Here is an 18,988-nt window from a genome sequence, read left to right as displayed (position 1 = left end):
ACTTGGTACCAGCGCACCTTAATTTACGTCACCCATATATTCAAAGACGGTGGCAGATCGATGAGAATCGGAATGATAGAAGTTAAAAATTGATAGTGACCAGTACTCTTTTAATAGTGGAATTTGTCTACAACCATAAAAAAAAATGTTGAGTGACTTGGTCCGTGGGAGTGTAATTAAAATACTAAGAATATAGATCTAATGAAATATGCTGTCAATAAACTATACAGGATGAAAAAGATGGTGGACAACAGCAACGGACTCGTAGGGTACGACAGGGGGGATGATGCACGCCTACTTAATTTCCAGCCTCTTTTTTGTTCTTTATCTGTACTCATCGTAATTCCTTGATATAAATGAAGAATGCAACTGTACCGTATATTTAATTCCCAAATCCCCAATTCTATCAATAGTAGGAGAAATACTGGGTGGAAAGATGACAGTGCAAGATTTCAAACATAATACCAGCGGATTGGAAGACGTGCAGAATGTCCATTTACTGGAGAACACCTACCGTAAGTGCAAGACCTTCAGGGGTACCTATCAGCCTGATAACCATAACTAGGAAAGTGTACGATAAAATCCTAATTAAAAATATATATATAAATATGAGAAAACGACGGAAAGGTGGGTGACGAACAAGGATGTTTTAGGCATTGGGCGAAGGCATCTTCAAATATGGATACTTTAGACGCGGGAAAAGACGCAAGGGGTTGGTGTACACTGTGGGTAATGGTTAACGCCAATAAGTATGTGTTGCCACTAAGGCTCTTAAATATACATATGAATGGAGTAATGACAGAAATGGCGAAAATAATAAAGTACAGTGAACAGGGCCCAATTAGCCCCCCCCCCCCATTTTATTTATGTTGAAAAGTATTTTAAATACACTACACCGGAAAACTTACCAAAAATAAGCAAAGTTTATGGTGAATTTGATGTATGGTGTATATATATATATATATATATATATATATATATATATATATATATATGTGTGTGTGTGTGTGTGTGTGTGTGTGTGTGTGTGTGTGATTTACCATGGTCTTGGATCACGTGTTGGACTCGTGATCGACAGCTATTTCCCTCCCGAAAGAGCTCAGAGCTCATATATGACCAATCTATGGGTAATGCTGTGACCTTACACGCACACACACACACAACTCCACGCCCAGGAGAGTTGGAGTAACGACTCGCAGTGCACCGATACTGAAATTATTTCAGCCCTGGGAGAGATTCGAACCCGGACCCCCGTAGTGGCAGCCAGGAACTATCACTGCGCCACAAGTCGTGTGTGTGTGTGTGTGTGTGTGTGTGTGTGTGTGTGTGTGTGTGTGTGTGTGTGTGTGCAGTACAGCGGCAGCCCACCTCCCTAGAGCATCATTAGCACCCCCCCAAAAAAAAAAATAATAATTCCTAGTTACGGCCCTGACAGTGAAGCGTTTGGAGATTGATGAAAGTGTGGGATAAACCAAATACGGTTTACAGATGGCGTAGAGTTGCTGAGAAAAAGAGAGGAAAAAAACGAGGAACTACATAAACATATCTTTGAGGAAACATGCGAGAAGAGGAAGTTGGGAATACATGTCAACAACAGTAAGGTATAGAAAACGAAGATGAGAGAAATTAAAGCTAAAACCAAGCGACCAGTAAAAATGCTAAAAGAATGAAGGTTGATCTGACAGTGTCAACAAAAGGAAATATTACATTCCGATCCAAGAACAGGGGTGAAGGAGAGTGAGGTGGTTTTGACACTACTGTTGCCGCCTTTGGCTACCAGAAGCATCATGGAAAAAAAAAAAAGTGAAGACGTTGGAGTTGGTCTGTGTGATGTAAGGAGCGGACACAAGGAGGACAATAAGTTACATAACAGGAAAATGTAAACAAGAAGGAAGATGGGAGAGGAGGATGGGGGAAATGTTGAGAAACAGATGAGTAGATACTTACTAAGAATGAACATGTGATGAGAGCACCATAGAGGAAAGATTGGTAAAGGGGATGAAATAAGGAATTACCGTATATACTCGTCTATAGGTCGAAATCTTAAGGAATTTTTTTTAGGCCAAAACCTAGGGGTCGACCTATACACAAGTAATAATCTTGTTAGGTTGAAATCCAGACATGACAAGAAAGGCTAGGAAGAACTCTTACCTTTTCTTTAGGTTCAGAAATCAAAATATTTACCTACTAAATACTACCAGTAAACAATGGGTACATAAAATACACGGTACGTACTAAAACATGTAAAATTCCTTCTAGATACGGTAAGCCCATACTGTGGTTTTACCTGTTTGTTAAATTTCTTAACACAGGCGAGCTTATTATATCATGTATAATATTACAGTACCCATAATTGTTTTAAAAAAAATAATGAAATGCTGTGATATTCTCAAATTTATTTATCTATTTTTTTTTTTTTTATAGTTTAGTTTCGACCATGGGCGCAATATAGCAATAGAAAATTAATCATTAATTATATCAATTAAAATGTATCAACGTAATATGCAATTTTGTGGGCGGAAGTGAAAATGAAAAATACCTTGCTACAAGCATAGGATCGGAACGCCATCTTGTCTGTCAATTGACGGCTTCGGTGCTTCCGACAGTACCTCGCCAGGTACATTTTCTTGAAGGAATGTTATGGAGCGGAGATACATGCATTCCTTCAAGCTGCAAGAACTTTGTATAGCCAGCAAGCTAAGTGGTTGAAAAGCCCGCCAACTTCTCATTTCTTCGTCGTCGGCATGTATCATAACAAATATGACGTACTATTCGTCCGACACGACTTCATTACTTACGAAATGTTTTAGCATCTTTCTTACTTTTTTATTTCCGATCACAAAATTGCATATTACGTTGATACATTATAATCTACAAAATGAATAATCAATTTTTATTGCTATGTTGCGCCCTTGGTCGAAACTAAAAATTTACCCAAATTTAGCTTTCTACATGGTATACGTTATTGTTACCATTACCAAAACAATGCATGGATCTCACCATCACGAAAACAAACTGTTCAGTATTGCCAACTTGTTACTGTTACAGTGACACATGGTATAATCCTAAATATTTTAACTGAAATCCACCAAAATCGTTTTCCTTGATGTCGTCATCTTCACCACCAAACAGCTCCTCCCACTCACTTCTGTGTCGAGTATCGTCATACGAATCAACCTCATCAGCCATAGGAACATCAACATCATCTTTCTCCTCCACATTATCATTAGCCTGATCATCCGCACAGTTGAGATTACAAGACTAACTCTGAGTGTTGGTTAAATTTTTTTCTAACGAAACACGCCTAGCCAGTTTATTCCGAATACCGTACTTGGTAATCTACCGTACTTGGCAATCTGTTCAAGTTTTTCACTCCGCTGAAATGGCAATTTCAGTGAAACTTATTAAATATTAAAATCAGTGAACTTTAAACACATAAACCAGAATACATCAGAATTAATGAAGTGAAAAAACCATAATAATCAATTGCTATACCAGGCAAGCCATGTACTTCAAAGCATTAAGGCAGTGGAATGCTCACAGCACCAAAAACAAAAACAAACCACTCGACCTATACATGAGGTATATGGAAAATTCCAGATTTTTTTTGCCAAAAAATGGGGGGTCGACCTATACACGAGATCGACCTATAGACGAGTATATACGGTAGGCACATACAGATGGGGAAGTATAGAGGAACCATGGAAGTCCATGACACACACACACACACACACACACACACACACACACATATATATATATATAGATATATATATATATATATATATATATATATATATATATGTGTGTGTGTGTGTGTGTGTGTGTGCGCGCACGTGTATCTGCTGCGCATGTATGTACCTTAAATGTGTTTAGCTATTAATGTGAGGCCCGTCTCTGTATTTTCACTGTGTGATTCACCATGATCTTGGATCACGTGCTGAACGCGTAATCGTACGCTATCCTCCAGAATGACTGCATGTATTCATCTTGGTCTTTGGGCCACGTGCTGGACTCGTGATCGACAGCTATTTCCCTCCCGGAAGAGAGCTCAGAGTTCGTATGACCGATCTATGGGTAATGTTGTGACCGTACACGCACACACACACACACAACTCCCCGCCCACGAGAGCTGGACTGTGTGTGTGTGTGTGTAATCAAAATTATCAGAGTACAAGCAATGCTTTATCTACCACTCAATTCTAGCAGAAAACAATAACTATGCAGATTTTCAGAAAACCAGGAATACAATCTTTATCTATTCTTGAGAACTGGGATTAACGATGAAGCCTTGACGTGGTGGGTCTACGGAATGTGCGTCGGAGATGAGCATCTCCCCATTGTTCACACCCGACACCCAAGAACAGCAATATTTCCACCTAAGGGTGTAGCTCCGATGGGTTGGCACTCGGTTCTTCCCATCGGCCAAAAATATCTCAACTCAATGCATACACTCACACACACAACTGTATATATATATATATATATATATATATATATATATATATATATATATATATATATATATATATATATATATATATATATATATATATATATATATATATATATATGAAGGCACAATATTCGATCAGTACAGTGACAATATCAATCATTGCCTCAAACTTCCCTGCAGCCCCGAAACGACCGGCAACGGTCATCAGGCCCTGTCACTGACCTCAGGGGAAAAACAATGTTGGACCGTTGCCTTGTCTGTGCGAATGTGCGGTTGTTTCAATCTCACTGAAAGTTGCTGTAGTAGTAAATTGTAAGTGGCACTAAGAGAAGGAGTAGGGAGGAGGAGCAGGAGGAGGAGGAGGAGGAGGAGGAGGAGACGGAAGAGGAGGAGGAACACGCTGGGGAGGATGTAGAGGTAAAGGAGGGGAGAAGGTAGAAGAAACGATAGATGAAGAACAAGTGGAAGGAGGAGGAGGAGGAGGAAGAGAAGAATTCACTGGTTGTCAGCTTTCACGTGAAGAGGTGGTGGAAAAATAGAACGTTGGTACTGTGGAGACACAACCCCCACCCCCACACCGTCCCACGATCACATCTGAATAACCTGTCTTCTTGATATCAGCCGACTGCGTGAACCGTTTCAATTACTTTTTTTCGGTAGTGATTAGCGTGGAGCCTCCAATGCCATTCTCTGAGGTTTCGAAACCCGAAGAGAACTTGCCGTTACGAGACATCAATGTCAACGTCCAACGCGATTCATCTGCGTCACTAAGTTTCCATGAAGCCTACGTGAACTGACCGAAGATCGGAAGATGTCAACACCATCCTCCGCAAGAACTGACTGACAGAAAACTCGAAAACTCTAATCGAACCTGGAACGTGGAGACGGTATTCTCCAAGACACCCAAAGAAGCTTTTTCACAACAATGAACCAATAGGGAGTGGACTGGACCACAATGCACAACTCCCAGACACCCGCCCACCCTGAACCGAACACATCCACCCATGATGTATCACAAGTAACAGCCAACGCTGTGCAATAGGTCACCCGCAAACCATGCAACACCTGTCAAGGAGTTATGAAGCACGTGGGGGAAGGGAGAGACAAATATGGTGTGCAGTATTGACAATACACGAGGGATATTCAGAAGCACGTCACGGGGCCGTACCCACAAATGATCTGGGATGAGATCAAATACATTACACACAAGGAGAGTAAGAAAAACAACCATGAAAATATAATAAACAAACAAATATGTGGACATCATATCCGAACATGTGGTGGGGGGGGGGCAGGACAACTCTACTTCTTAAACCAGATGGAACAGAATCAGACCTACGCTTGACAATACTGTAGGTACTTCTTACCTCTCCCGACCTCATCGACCCCAGCAATCCAGCACCCATTAACATCTAAATACAGACACTGTTACATGACTACAAAGAACATTTTTAATGTGTCTGTTCGTGTCCATGTGTACGGTAAACTATAATGGGGAAGAACAGACTGTATGGGTCAAGTGTAGTAGAAATTAAAAAAGGAAGAAAATAAGATTGGAGGAAATTGAGAACAGAAGTGAATGCGATACACTGGGAAAGGCGGATAAAAAAAAGGACAGGTAAATGGAGACAAAGGAGGAGGGATGGGAGTGATGGAGTTCCGGATTTGAAGTTGCGAAGGAACAAAAGACGGGAGATGGGTTGGCGGCCTAAATAGAGTTTGTCGCATCGAAATATTACTGGACGTTTTTCAGCGGCTGCAGTATCCTTTTTTTTCACCACACCTGTTGTATGAAGTATCAATGTGCAGCTAGTTCGATTTTGCCCCGACCGATCTCTATTTAATGAATGTTTCCATTTCAATGATGTACATCACGCTAAGCACGAATGCGTGATGAGGCTCTACAGGAGACGATTTTACGAAAATTCTCTGGAAACAAAACAGACAAACTGGCAACGATTGGAGCGGAGCGTAGGGTCAGATCCCCATATATATATATATATATATATATATATATATAATATATATATATATATATATATATATGTATGTATGTATATGTATGTATATATGACTGGTATATCTTTATGATAGCATCATTATGCACGAGGTTCATCTAACCTATATCGATTACAATACAACAGCCTCCAATAATACAAAATTTCATGATTACTACGATTACTTACCACACACCTTTTCGATTTGGAAAGCTGCCATAAGCTGTTATTTTTTGAATTTGTTAAATATAACTGATAAGGTTATCGTCCTAATATATGTTGAAAATGGCAAATATAAATTTTAGTGTTTTAACGAAATGTGGATTTCAAAGCAATTACACTAACCATCTACAATAAATTTATAATACAATCTGAGGTTCGACTTTCCGCATTTGATATAGCGAAATGTATGGTGATAATAACACTGGAATGAGTATTACGAAGAAAAAAAACTTCATAAGCTTAGAGCACAATGCTATAAATAACATTTCCACCAATCTTTGGAGGGTTGGTACGCCGCGCCGTACGCCAGCCGTAGTTCATCATTGGCTGGAGATGATTATGACGTAAAAGGTGGCAGTGGCAAAATCGAGAATGGATCTTGTGGACGCAAAATTAACACAAACGTGTATAATAATCGAGTCAGTTCCTTGTATCAAACACTTTTTTTCATCGCATACACCAGTACGTTACAAGCAACTATAGACTGATGCATACTACACGTGCCCTCTCTTCCCTGCCACGCGCCTTCCTTCTTCAAACTTCAGCTCGGTTCGAGATGATTCCATCGCCGTTGGCGTAATACCTATTTCCTGATGTCTTTGCCAAACTTGATGAGCCTGTCTATTTATTCCCTATCAGTATTACTCCCACCTTAGACATGGTTATATACCGTCTATTTTCAGCCAGAGTATCTACATCTAGCTCTCGTGGGCAGACCATGACAACGGTCATGCTTATTCCCCGCTCTTCCCACACGGCGTTGGTTTGCTCTATGGAGTAACCTCACCTTTCACTTAGTGTTCTTCCTTCCTAGCTGGTACAACTCACTCCACACCTCTTCCGTAGCACTGGCATTATTTCTCATATTCTGACTGCAACCAGACCGTTTCATTTATTTCCGTGGCACCCTCCGAACCGAAGGCGCCTTCTCGGTTTACCTTTTCCGTAACGAGTTGTCTCTTTCAGGCTTCTGTTAGACTATTCTATTCAACTCCGTGGCAACCCCTCAGTTGTGTATTTCTTTGCATACACTGTGGCTCCTGCCACAGTTGATCCAGGGAGGGAATATGTCTTCTATATAGAAGAGCTAAACTTATCCGAACCGACTCAGTTCTGACTGGTTTTCATTACGGATAGCGATGGTCTAAATCTTTCACCATGAAGCCAGAGTAGGTCTGGCGTAAGCCAGAACAAAAACAGTAAAGTCTTCGTCGTAGCAAATACGTCAATAGCTCCGTTTTACTGTAATCGTAACAATTTCTCAACTTGTATTTCCATCCGTCCCATCAATTTCGAATCGGCCCATTCATCGAACAGACTTGATTCGAAGACGACGGGCAACGTGCAAGAAAACTTTACTGATTTTGTCCTGATAAATGTCATACGATTCCAACCAGAAGGGTACAGTCCCACAAACTCACGGTTAACGGGTCATACTCCTCATAAAAAAAATGGTCCACGACAATTCAGACACGTGTATATTTTTCCATCCTCACTCAAATACAGACACCTGTCTCATTATTCATGTCACAGAATGAAACGAAGATTATGACCTCTACCTAGCAACTGCTCTCACGAAGAAATAAGAAATATGAATAAACGGAAATACGACCCGAGCAAGTGTCTGTGGGTTGTATTAGAAAAATCACTTTCGTTCTTCACACTGATAATGTACATCCTCCTTGAAAACGTCGGAATATTATTCTAGTCATTGTTAACATCATAACTCTGTATAATGCACAAGTTCTCAATACAAAATAGGATTAGGAAACTCGTCGATAAATGATCAAGAAGAGGTTTCGATTCCGTCGATCACTAAAACCCAAAAGTCGAATATCAGTAATGCCCAACTCTATTGATTGTTTCGGTCATATAACGAGCAAGTGTGGATTGACTGCTGCATATTTACAATATCTATAAATATGACCATTGACCAAGCATACATTAATAACCTCATAAATAAACAGCAAATGCCACCGGCCGTATGTAGGTCCGAGTTGCATTTGTACTGTAATATGTAGACCACAAACTATGCAAAAAATCCGACCACTCCATGTAAAGGCCTCGCGCTCAAGGCATTCATACCCACGAACGCACAAATACAGACACAAATATTTGTGTACACCTGCTAAACGAACCTCTCACAGGCAGGGGAAGGGGAGGAAATGTTAACTCCCGCAGTAGGCACGAACCCACCAAGACTGAGACTATGCGGGTTGCTGCGCCCCTACCGTGCCTCATCCCTCCATCCCCTAACCTCCTCCAACTTGCTGGCCTGATGACAGGGTACACCCCCCCCATTCCCCACCTTCCCGAAGAATTTCTCTCTCTCTCTCTCTCTCTCTCTCTCTCTCTCTGTCACGTGCGCCGCACGCACACAAATAATATAGTAAATTACAAATATGTTCCCACCCAATATAAAAGGTTGTAACATGGGGGGTGGGGAATTTTGGGGAGAGAGGATGAATGATGATTCTCAGTCAGAAGTAAACCTGTCTGTGTAACGAAGAGGAAGAATAAACATCGAGTTATGATTACTAAATTTATGGTTGGAAGAGAAACTTATACTCAAGTATTGTGTACACAATGCCCCTTAAAAAGAACACAAAACAAAGTTCATAGGTACTGGAAGAGGTTTGTTAGATAAAAATCTTTATTCTAGTCTGCCCCAAGACTTTGCAAAAATGTAGACTGGAAGAATATGGAACCAAGAGAGGAAAAGAAATGGAATGAGTTCCTTTTGCTTCATCGTACACTACCTAATTATCATTTAACAGGGAGCCAGCATAAGAGAAACTGGGAGATAAATCATTGATACTATATTTACTTTTCACAAGACTGGAAAATCAAGTTTTTGTAGTACTTTTCAGGCCACACTTTGGCATGAGGAATATTTCTTATTACAATTTAACTACATATGATAATGAAGGATACAAGGTTTTCAGAAGGTCTGTTTGGTTTTAATATAGGAATTATATGAGCTCTTTTCCAGATGGATGGGAATATGTTGTGTAACTAGTAGTGGTTGAAAATGTCAGTTAAGGATCTTATGGCTGTTTGGCAAAGGTGTTTGAAGCATTTATTTGAGATGTCTGGGCCTTTAGAGTTTCTCTATTTCCTTATTGCCCCTTCAAAATCTGTACTGGTGAAGGTGTGTGTATTTACCTAGTTGTATCTTATGGGAAGAAGAGCTATGTTCATGGTGTCCTGTCTTTGTATCTCGCAGTGCCTAGTTTGCTCTTAAATTCGTGTATAGTTTTTGCATACACTATTGTTTTATCTAGTTTGTTCCACATATCCACCACTCTTGTGTGGGAAACATTTTTTTTTTCAGGTCTCTTCTATACCTTTTTGAATTTATCATGTCCCCTTGTATTTCTCTTATCCCAATTTAATAAATCCTCTCTATCAAGGATATACATGCCTTTCATGATTCTGTAAATGGTCAGCAGGTTGCCTCTTTCTCTTCTTTGTTCTTAAGTCAGTAATTTCAATTTAGCCAGTCTCTCCTCACATGACAGGTTTGAAATTGTTGGGGCAATTTTTGTGGCTGCTCTCTGGATTCTTTCAATTTTCTTTATATTCTTTTTGGGAGTGGGTGACCATAGTATCGTAGCATACTCCAGTCTAGGCCTTATTAGTGTGACTACCAATTTTTTTTTAACCATTTCTTCATCCCAGTAAATAAAAGTCACCTTTATTGATCTTAGCAAGTTGTAAGATTCTCTGACAATTTTGTTTATCTGTTTATCAGGGGACATGTCATTTGAAATAATTACTCCCAGTTGTTGTTGTTTTTTTAGATCCCACTTTCTTTACTTCCTTTGTTCCAATTTTATATTGTCCTGATATTCTTTTTTACTTTTTCCAAACTCAATTATGCTACATTTCTCAATGTTGAAGTCTACTTCCCACTTCTGACTCCATTTCCAAACCTTGTTTAGGTCCCTCTATAGTGATTCAATCCATTTCAGTATTCACTTTCCTCAGCAACTTAGCATCATCTGCAAAGCTCATGTAGCAATCCACAACTTCATTTATGTCATTCACATAAATATTGAACATTATTGGAGCCAATACCAATCCCTGTGGAACTCCACTAATAACCTCAAGTTGAATTCTTTTCTCTGAGCACTACTCTCATTTTTCTGCCATGCAAGAAATCATCCATCCACTTTAGTAATTTACCTTGTATTCCTATGTTTTCAAGCCTTTTTAATCAATTTTTGTGTGGTACTTTGTCAAAGGCTTTTTGTAAGTCTAGGAAAGCACAATCAGCCCATCCCTTTCTTGTATTATATCTATTAGTCTTGAGTAGAAACAGATTAAGTTTGTGGCATTTGATCTTCCCTGTCTGAATCCATATTATCTTAGGTTTATTAAATTGTTTTCTTCCAGGTGTTATATCCATCTATTCTTAATCATTTTTTCACAAATTTTGGCTACAGTGCTTGTAAGGGAGACCGGTCTGTAATTTGTTGGTTCTTCATTTCTTCCTTTATATATTAGTACAATATTGCCATTTTCCAGTCCTATGGCATTTTTCCTTCTTTCATTGAGCAACTTATTTTATATATTTTGTCTATTAATTCTTCTCTACATTCTTTTAGTATCCAATTTGCAATTCCATCCGATCCATGTGATTTCCTGACATCAAGGTTTATTTGTTGATCCATTACTTTTGTGTTATTGTTATTTCCCTCAGGGGGGGGGGTGATCGTACTTCAATTCCTTTGTCCTGATGCTGTACTTTTTCTCTAGTGAAAACAGACTTGAAGTGGTTGTTCATGACTAGCCATTTCTAAATCTTCTGCATATTCTATATTTCTGTGGCATAGTTTCACCATTTCCTGTTTATTTTTTAGTTTACCATTCACATATCTATAGAATAGTTTGGATTGATCTTTACATTTTTCTATGATGTCTTTTTTATAGTTTCTTTTCTCCTCGCTGCACACTTTTACATATTCATTTCTATGGTTGATATATATTTGCCACTTTCCAGTCTTTTTGGTTTTTTTTAAATATTTTTTCTACCTTTTCCAAGCTTTATCTCTTCTTTCTTTCACCTCACTGCATCTTCTGATGAATCAGCACTTAATGTAATCTTTTCCTGTCTCTGTCTTGGTACATATTTATTCACTCTTTCATTATAAATTTCCACTGAAATCATCCATTTCTCTTCCACTTGTGTCTCTTTTTTTAAAAAGTTTTCCCAATTTGCATTTTGAAAGAATTTCTTAAGTTTCCCAAAGTCTGTTTTGTTGTACATTGGTCTTCCTTTTCTGTATTTCTCTCTATATATATTTCCTCCTTTAGTTCAACTTCTATTAGTATGTGGTAACTTTTCCCACATAGTGTCTTGTATAAAATTTTATACATTATTTCAGGTTCTGTTGTAAATATCCAATCTAGTCTCGACGTTTTCATTACTTCTATATCTGGTATTTTCTTTTACCCATTGTGTCACTGTATGTTCAACAGTCATGTCAAGTAATACATTTCCCCATAGATCCTCTCCACCTTTCACAGTCATCTCTTCCCAACAGATTTCCTTGCAGTTAAAATCACCCATATGTAACAGGTTACCTCCATCCTTCAACATCTCGTTTAATGCTTGTATCCTCTAACATTTTTGCATGCTCGCCCTCTTTCCAAGTGCCCATTTTTGGGGGCACATAAATCACCAAAAACTTTCTACTTTTCATGTCGCTGTCTTCAATTTTTATCATGATCATTTCCACACTGTTTTTACCTTCGTAACCTTCATCACATTTAATTTTTTCATGGCCAAAAAAATGATTTCTCCGCCCTGTTTCTCATTTCTGTTTTGAATCCAATTATTATAGAAGCCATGTCCATCACTATTTAGTGGTAGTGGACCCTTTAATTTCATCTCCACAATTCCCATTATGTCTGGTTTTTCTTCTGATAGGTAATCATTTAGTTCACTCAATCCTGAGATTAATCCATCTATATTAGTATAGGCCACTTTTAATTTTATTTCTTCTCCAATCCATATTCTTTTCCTTTCATTTCACTTACCTTGATGTACCATTTTCTCAGCCTCATGTCTCCATTCTTTTCATATTTTTTCTTTAGGTTAATATCTTAGTGTCTTTTCTCTTTCTCTTTCCTCACCATTCATTTCTCTTTTATATTATTGTAATGTTCACTCTTTGCTAATGTACCTGATTTTGCCAGTATGTCTTCTGCTATCATTTGTGATCTTAGTTATATCTTTAGGGGGTCGATTTCTTTCTTAAGAATAGTGTCCCATTTTATTCCTCTATTTCTTTTTCTACTTAATGGTCATCATCTTGTACTTCTTTTAGAATTGTTTTTGCCATATTTCTTTTTTTCTCTCTCTCTCTCAAGTAAAACCATGTTTTTCTTTTAGTCCATATATTACATTACACTTTTTTCTATCCACTGTATCTCTTGTTCAATTTGTTTTTTCTTTGATTATTTGAATAATTGTGTCCTTTGCATTTTCCTGTATCTGTTGTACTATTTCTTTAAACGCTTTCTCTTCATTTTCTCCATTTTCATTCCATTTCTTAATCTTCTGCAAATTTTCTTCACCTAAGTTTTCTTCAATTCTTTCAGGGATTGCCTGTATTTTGTGACTTGCCTCTTTTTTAAATTCTCACTATTGGTAGTATCATTTTCTTTCATCTTTTCATTTCATGTTAAACCTCAACTAGTTCTTTTTTTAATTCACTTAACACACCTTTGTTGACTTCAAAATAGTGTTTCCTTAAAATCACAATCTCTTTCCTTAGTTCCATGAATTCTCTCTCCCATGAGTTTCTATTTATATTCAACTCCCTTTCCATGTCTATGATTCGACTCAAATTTCTTTTTTCATACTTACCAAAGCCAGAAAATAGGTCATCACCGTACAATCTACCAATCCTCATTGGGGTTTCAAAGCCTCTATTTACATTTAGTTTCAGTATAGCACCTCCAGAGGGCTCTGTGTTTATGTCAGCATTTGAATAAAAATTGTAACCGTTTTTCCCTGATCTGCCTGGATTCCCTTTCTCACTATATACTTTCAACACTGCACAGAGATCATTTTGGGCAACCAGAAGTGCTCCTCCTCCCACTCAATACAACCCAGGCCTCTTGCTTTCCTTGCACTGTTGAGAATTTTTGTCTTATTCAGCAGCCTACAGAAATCTAGTTGACAGCTGTTGACAGCTGTGTGTATGTGTGTGTGGGTGGGGGTGGGGGGTTCTGTACCTGGTTTGATTTTCCAAATTCATTTCATTATTTTCCTATTTTCTGATGTTGTGGACTAGAAGCAAGTTTAGTAAGCTTTTTCATGATGTTGCACTTCTATTTTGATGGTATTTTCCCTTGCGTTGTACCAACTGCTTCATTACTGCACATCTTCCCCTGTACACTTTTACAGATAAAATTAAAAATTTGTCATTATCCAAATGTCTTTCTCAACCTGAGTTCCATTATCCTACAAGGACTGCTGAAGAATAACAAACTTCTAACCAATTATATCATATTGGAACAAAGAAAACCTTATGTAATTCAATGCCACAAAGAATTTCTCCAGCTGTACCTATTCACTCCTTCATTATACTTATCCATCAAGATCTCCCATTTCTCATCCACTTTTGTCTCTTCCGTGTAAAATTTTTCCCAATTTGCATTTTGAAAGAATTTCTTTAGTTTTCCAAAGTCCATTTTGTTGTACATCAATCTTCCTTTTCATTTCTCTCCATTTATATTTCTTCTTTTAGTTCAGTCTCTATAAGTATATGGTCACTCTTTCCAAGTGGTGTTTTGCATTCAATTTTATCCACAATTTCAGGTTCTGTTGTAAATATTAAATCCAGTCTCAACAGTTTCTCATTACTTCTGTATCTGGCATTTTCATTTACCCATTGTGTTACTGTATATTCCATGGTCATGTCCAGTAATACATTACCCCACAGAACCTCTCAGCCTTTCACTGTCATTTCCTCCCAACAGATTTCTTTGCAGTTAAAGTTCCCCATAATTACCAGGTTACCTCCACCCTGTAGTATCTCTTTTAATGAATGCCTTGTGTCTTCTAGCATTTTCACATGCTCGTGCTCTTTCCAAGAGCTCGCTTTTGGGGGCAAAAAAATCACCACAAACTTTCTACTTTTCATGTCCTTGTCTTTGACTTTTATCATGATCAGTTCTACATTGCTTTTACCCTCTGTAATCTTTGTCACATTCAAGTTTTTCTTGGCCAAGAACATGATTCCTCCTCCCTGTTTCTCGTTTCTGTTTTTAATCCAATAATTGTATAACCCTTGTCCAACATTAATGGGTGGTACTGAACCCCTTAATTTTGTCTCCACAATTCCCATTATGTCTGGTTTTTCATCTAACAGGTAATCATTTAGTTCATTCAGTCCTGAAATTAATCCATCAATGTTAGTATAGGCCACTTTTAATTTTTTTCTTTCTCCATCTTTTTTTCTGTTTTTGCTTCGCCCATTCTGATGTACCATTTTCTCAGTCTCATGTCAATTACCCTCCAATAGAATTCCTTGCTCATTCCCTTCGCATTTTTTCCCTAAGCTTCATCTTTTAGTGTCTTCTCTTTTTCTAATTCCTCAACACTCATTTCTCTTTTAATCCATATCTTATTGTAATGTTTGCTCTTTGCCAACTTGCCTGCTTTTTCTAATATATCTCCTACTACTATTTGCAATCTTAGTTTTAGCTTTAGGGGTCGATTTCTTTCCTTAGAATAATGTCCCATCCTATACACTTCATCTCTATCTTTCTCTACTTCCCGATCACCAACTTTTCTTTTAAGAATGCTATTGCTGTTTCTTTTTCTTCATTTTCTCTCATGTACCTCGCTAGACCATGTTTTTACCTTAGTCCATGTACAAAGGATTACAAAGGCAAAGCATGCCGACAGGAGACCTTTTGATCCATATCTAGGTCGGATGCAAAAAAAAAAAAAAAAAAAAAAAAAAAAAAAAAAAAAAAAAAAAAAAAAAAAAAAAAAAAAAAAAAAAAAAAAAAAAAAAAAAAAAAAAAAATCATATTAATAATAAATTAAAACTAACAATGTAAATAACAATTAAAATACATAAATAAATGCATTGGTATAGTTGAATAACAAACAAACAGGTAAATAGTAAATGATAATAAAATGACATATAACTAATAATAAATGAAAATCAGACAGACAAATTATAACAAAACAAAAACAAATAATATAACATAAATTATAATAATTACAGCATCTTACTTAGGTATTTATCTAAATGATTCTTAAAGCTTCGAACTGAACTACATTGCACTACCTGTGCAGGAAGTTTATTCCATTCATTAACTACACGGTTGGCAAAGTTGTTTCTACCTACTTCCAAATTGAATCTATTTCCGGACAGTTTGAGACCATTGTTTCTTGTCTGATTCTCATTCAATGTGAAAATTTGGTCACTTTTGATGTTGTCAATTCCCTTTAAAATCTTAAAGACCTGTATCAAGTCACCTCTGAGTCTACGCTTTTTTAGGGAAAACAGATTCATGTGCTTAAGTCGATTTTCGTATGATTTATGTACCACAATACATTTTTTCTATCCACTGCATCTCTAACCCAATTTGCCTTTTCTTTAATTACTTGAATGATTGCATTTTTGGCATTTTCTTGCATCTGTTGTTGGACTGTTTCTTTGAAGGCAATTTCTTCACTTTCTCTGTTTTCCTTCCATTTCTTAATATTTTGCATACTTTCCTCACCTATGTTTTCTTCAATTCTTTCAGTCATTTCTTGTATTTAGTTATTTACCTCTTTTTCTCAAGTTTACACTACTGGTAATATAATTCATTTTCCTTTTTTCATTTTCATGCTTAACCTCTATCATATCATTTTTCATTACCTTGAGTTTGGTTCTTAGTTCTGAGTTTGTTTTTCTTAGATCAGAAATCTCGATGTTAGCTTGGGCTAAACATTCCATTAATTCTACAATTTCTTTTAGTTCCATGACTTCGTTCTCCCACCATTTTCTATTTTTACTCATTTCCCTATGTCTAAGATTCGACTTAAATTTCTTCTCTCATACTTACCAAAGCCTGAAAACGATTCTTCATCATACATTCACCATCTAGCTGGTGTTTCAATGGGTCTGTTTACATTGTACTTCAGCGTGACGCCCCTAGATGTTTCTGCTATCAAGTCATCTTTCGATTCAAAATTATCATTGTTTTCCTACATTTTCTCTTATTACATCAAACTAGCACTCCCATTCAATACAAACCAGGCTTCCTTCTTTTGTTGTGTAACCAAGAATTTTCCTCTTCTACAGAGCACAAATGAAGAGATGTTTACAGTTTCCTTACAACTACAGCTTGCAATGCAGTAGTTGTGTTAACTATTATTACGTGTCCTTGACCTGCTTAGGAAACGTGCCTTGACCACTTGGCTGGGATCTAGTGGCTTCTTTGATAGAGCATTTCAAATGCTATCCAAACAAAAATGGTATCTAATTCCCTCTTTCTCTCTCTATTCTTTCTCCAGTACTTCTGATTCAGCATATCATTTTTAGTCTCACCATATGTGCTTTTTCTTTTGGGCCTTATAACAATATCAGGTTTTTCTCCGACTTCCTGAATGATGACAACACCGTAAGTATAAATTTTAATTGTTCATAGTCCATGTGGTACTGATAGCTGTTAGTATTTCTGTATTACACTCAGGGATTTATAACTCAGAGCTGCTGTATATTTTTCACCTTTTTACATTTTGAAAGCTGAAAACCAGTGATTGCTCTCCTTCTACTTTTAATCTGTCACAGATAAACATTCCCACACTAATAAAACACAAGCAACTGTTCAACGTTTTTTCCCAGAGTTCAATAGGGGAACCTCAGGACCACTGCCAGCCAGTGTGGAACTGTGGGTTTCATGTCAGTTAAACACAAGGCCACAATTATTAATATAATATATAGGAGTAAGTATAACAATGGGTGAGAGTATAGAAATGGGAATGAAATATAAGATGTTGGAAGCTTGAAAAGTAGCGAATGTGTTGTAAAAATGTATGAAGATAAAATAACAATTGAGAGAAAAGTGGGCATAATTATGATTATTGTTGAGGTCATGCTGCAGAGCAGAACCAAGTTGTGGTTATTGGAACCAATCGTATAGAGACAATAGCAGTTTTTTAGTTAACCTGCAGTGTCAGCAGATTACAACATTGGCAACAGCAAAAGATATGAACAACCTTTGGGTTGTATGTGGTATTAGAAAAGCGGGTACGATATGAAATAAATTATTCTCTATATCTTTTAGTTGATCATTTTGTCATTAGTGGAATCTGTATTTCATCCATTGCTGTGGATGTGCTGTCTTGCAACACTGCTTCTGACCCATCATCCAGGCGGTGCCAAGATAAGAGGGAGGGAAGAGGATAGAGGGGAGTGGAGTATGTAGGGGATGGAATGGGTGGAAGTAGTTCCTGTCTTTTTCTTTTGGCTACCTCCCACATAAGGGTGGTAAAAGCCTTTGGTATATGTATGTATTTCTCCCAGATTTCTTTCTCTTTCTGAGGGACCAATGATGGGTATCTGAAAGTGGTGGTTCCAAAAAACTATCTATATACCAAATGGCTTCTTTCCCCTTACAAGGGAGGTAGCCAGCCACCCCAACCCATCAATCATTTCCTTTTTATCTTACCTCCTTGTGATCCCAAAAGAACAGTAATAGAACATCTCCCTGCCTTACATTTTCAAAATCTTTCAATAACTTATCTCCATCTTGAAATGAAGTCCTGATGAGCAAGCACCAAGTCTCAGAACTAGGCCCATGATTTCTTAATGTCAATTTCAACAGGAAAGGAGGAAATACACAAAGAAACACAAAGAAAGAACAAACAACAGCAGGCCTACTGGCCCTAACGAGGCTGTTTGTGTTTACTAACTACAGTATACTACAGTTAAGGAAGAAACAGGACAACTAGGCAATAGAAAATGAACTAACACTACTGCTACCACTATCCTATCCAATTGCAATTAAATGCCGGGTTGTCATATCTTTCATTGCAAGGGATAATATCTTATTTGTGGATTAGATTTTAAGTATTTATCTAAGCAATTTTTAAATGTTGTTATTGTGTTACTTCCAATGACAGTGGAAGGTAATGAATTCCACACATTAACAACCCGGTTCAAGAAGTGCTTACTTTCATTCGAAGAGAATCTTTTGCCAATTACTTTAAAATCGTGACATCTTGTATTTGATTGGTCTAATAAGAAGTAATCTTTGAAATTGATGTTGTCAAAGCCTTTGAATACTTTAA

General features: G+C 37.4%; 1 protein-coding gene across 17 annotated transcripts in view; it reads right to left on the bottom strand.

Moving 5' to 3' along the window:
- LOC143022115 (uncharacterized) overlaps positions 1-18,988 on the bottom strand; it is a 285,895-nt gene that overhangs the window by 244,988 nt on the left and 21,919 nt on the right. For 2 of the 17 annotated variants that reach the window (XM_076180235.1, XM_076180245.1), the window contains exon 1: positions 8,814-8,928. The exons of the other annotated variants lie outside the window; for them this stretch is intronic. The gene's annotated coding sequence lies outside the window, so the exon portion shown is untranslated. Of the gene's footprint in view, positions 1-8,813; positions 8,929-18,988 lie in introns of those variants that run through there. 17 annotated transcript variants of the gene reach the window in all.

This window comes from Oratosquilla oratoria, chromosome 3, assembly GCF_046742065.1.
Source record: "Oratosquilla oratoria isolate Oo_2021 chromosome 3, ASM4674206v1, whole genome shotgun sequence".
Taxonomy (NCBI): Eukaryota; Metazoa; Arthropoda; class Malacostraca; order Stomatopoda; family Squillidae; genus Oratosquilla; species Oratosquilla oratoria.
This window is presented reverse-complemented; position numbering and strand designations above follow the sequence as displayed.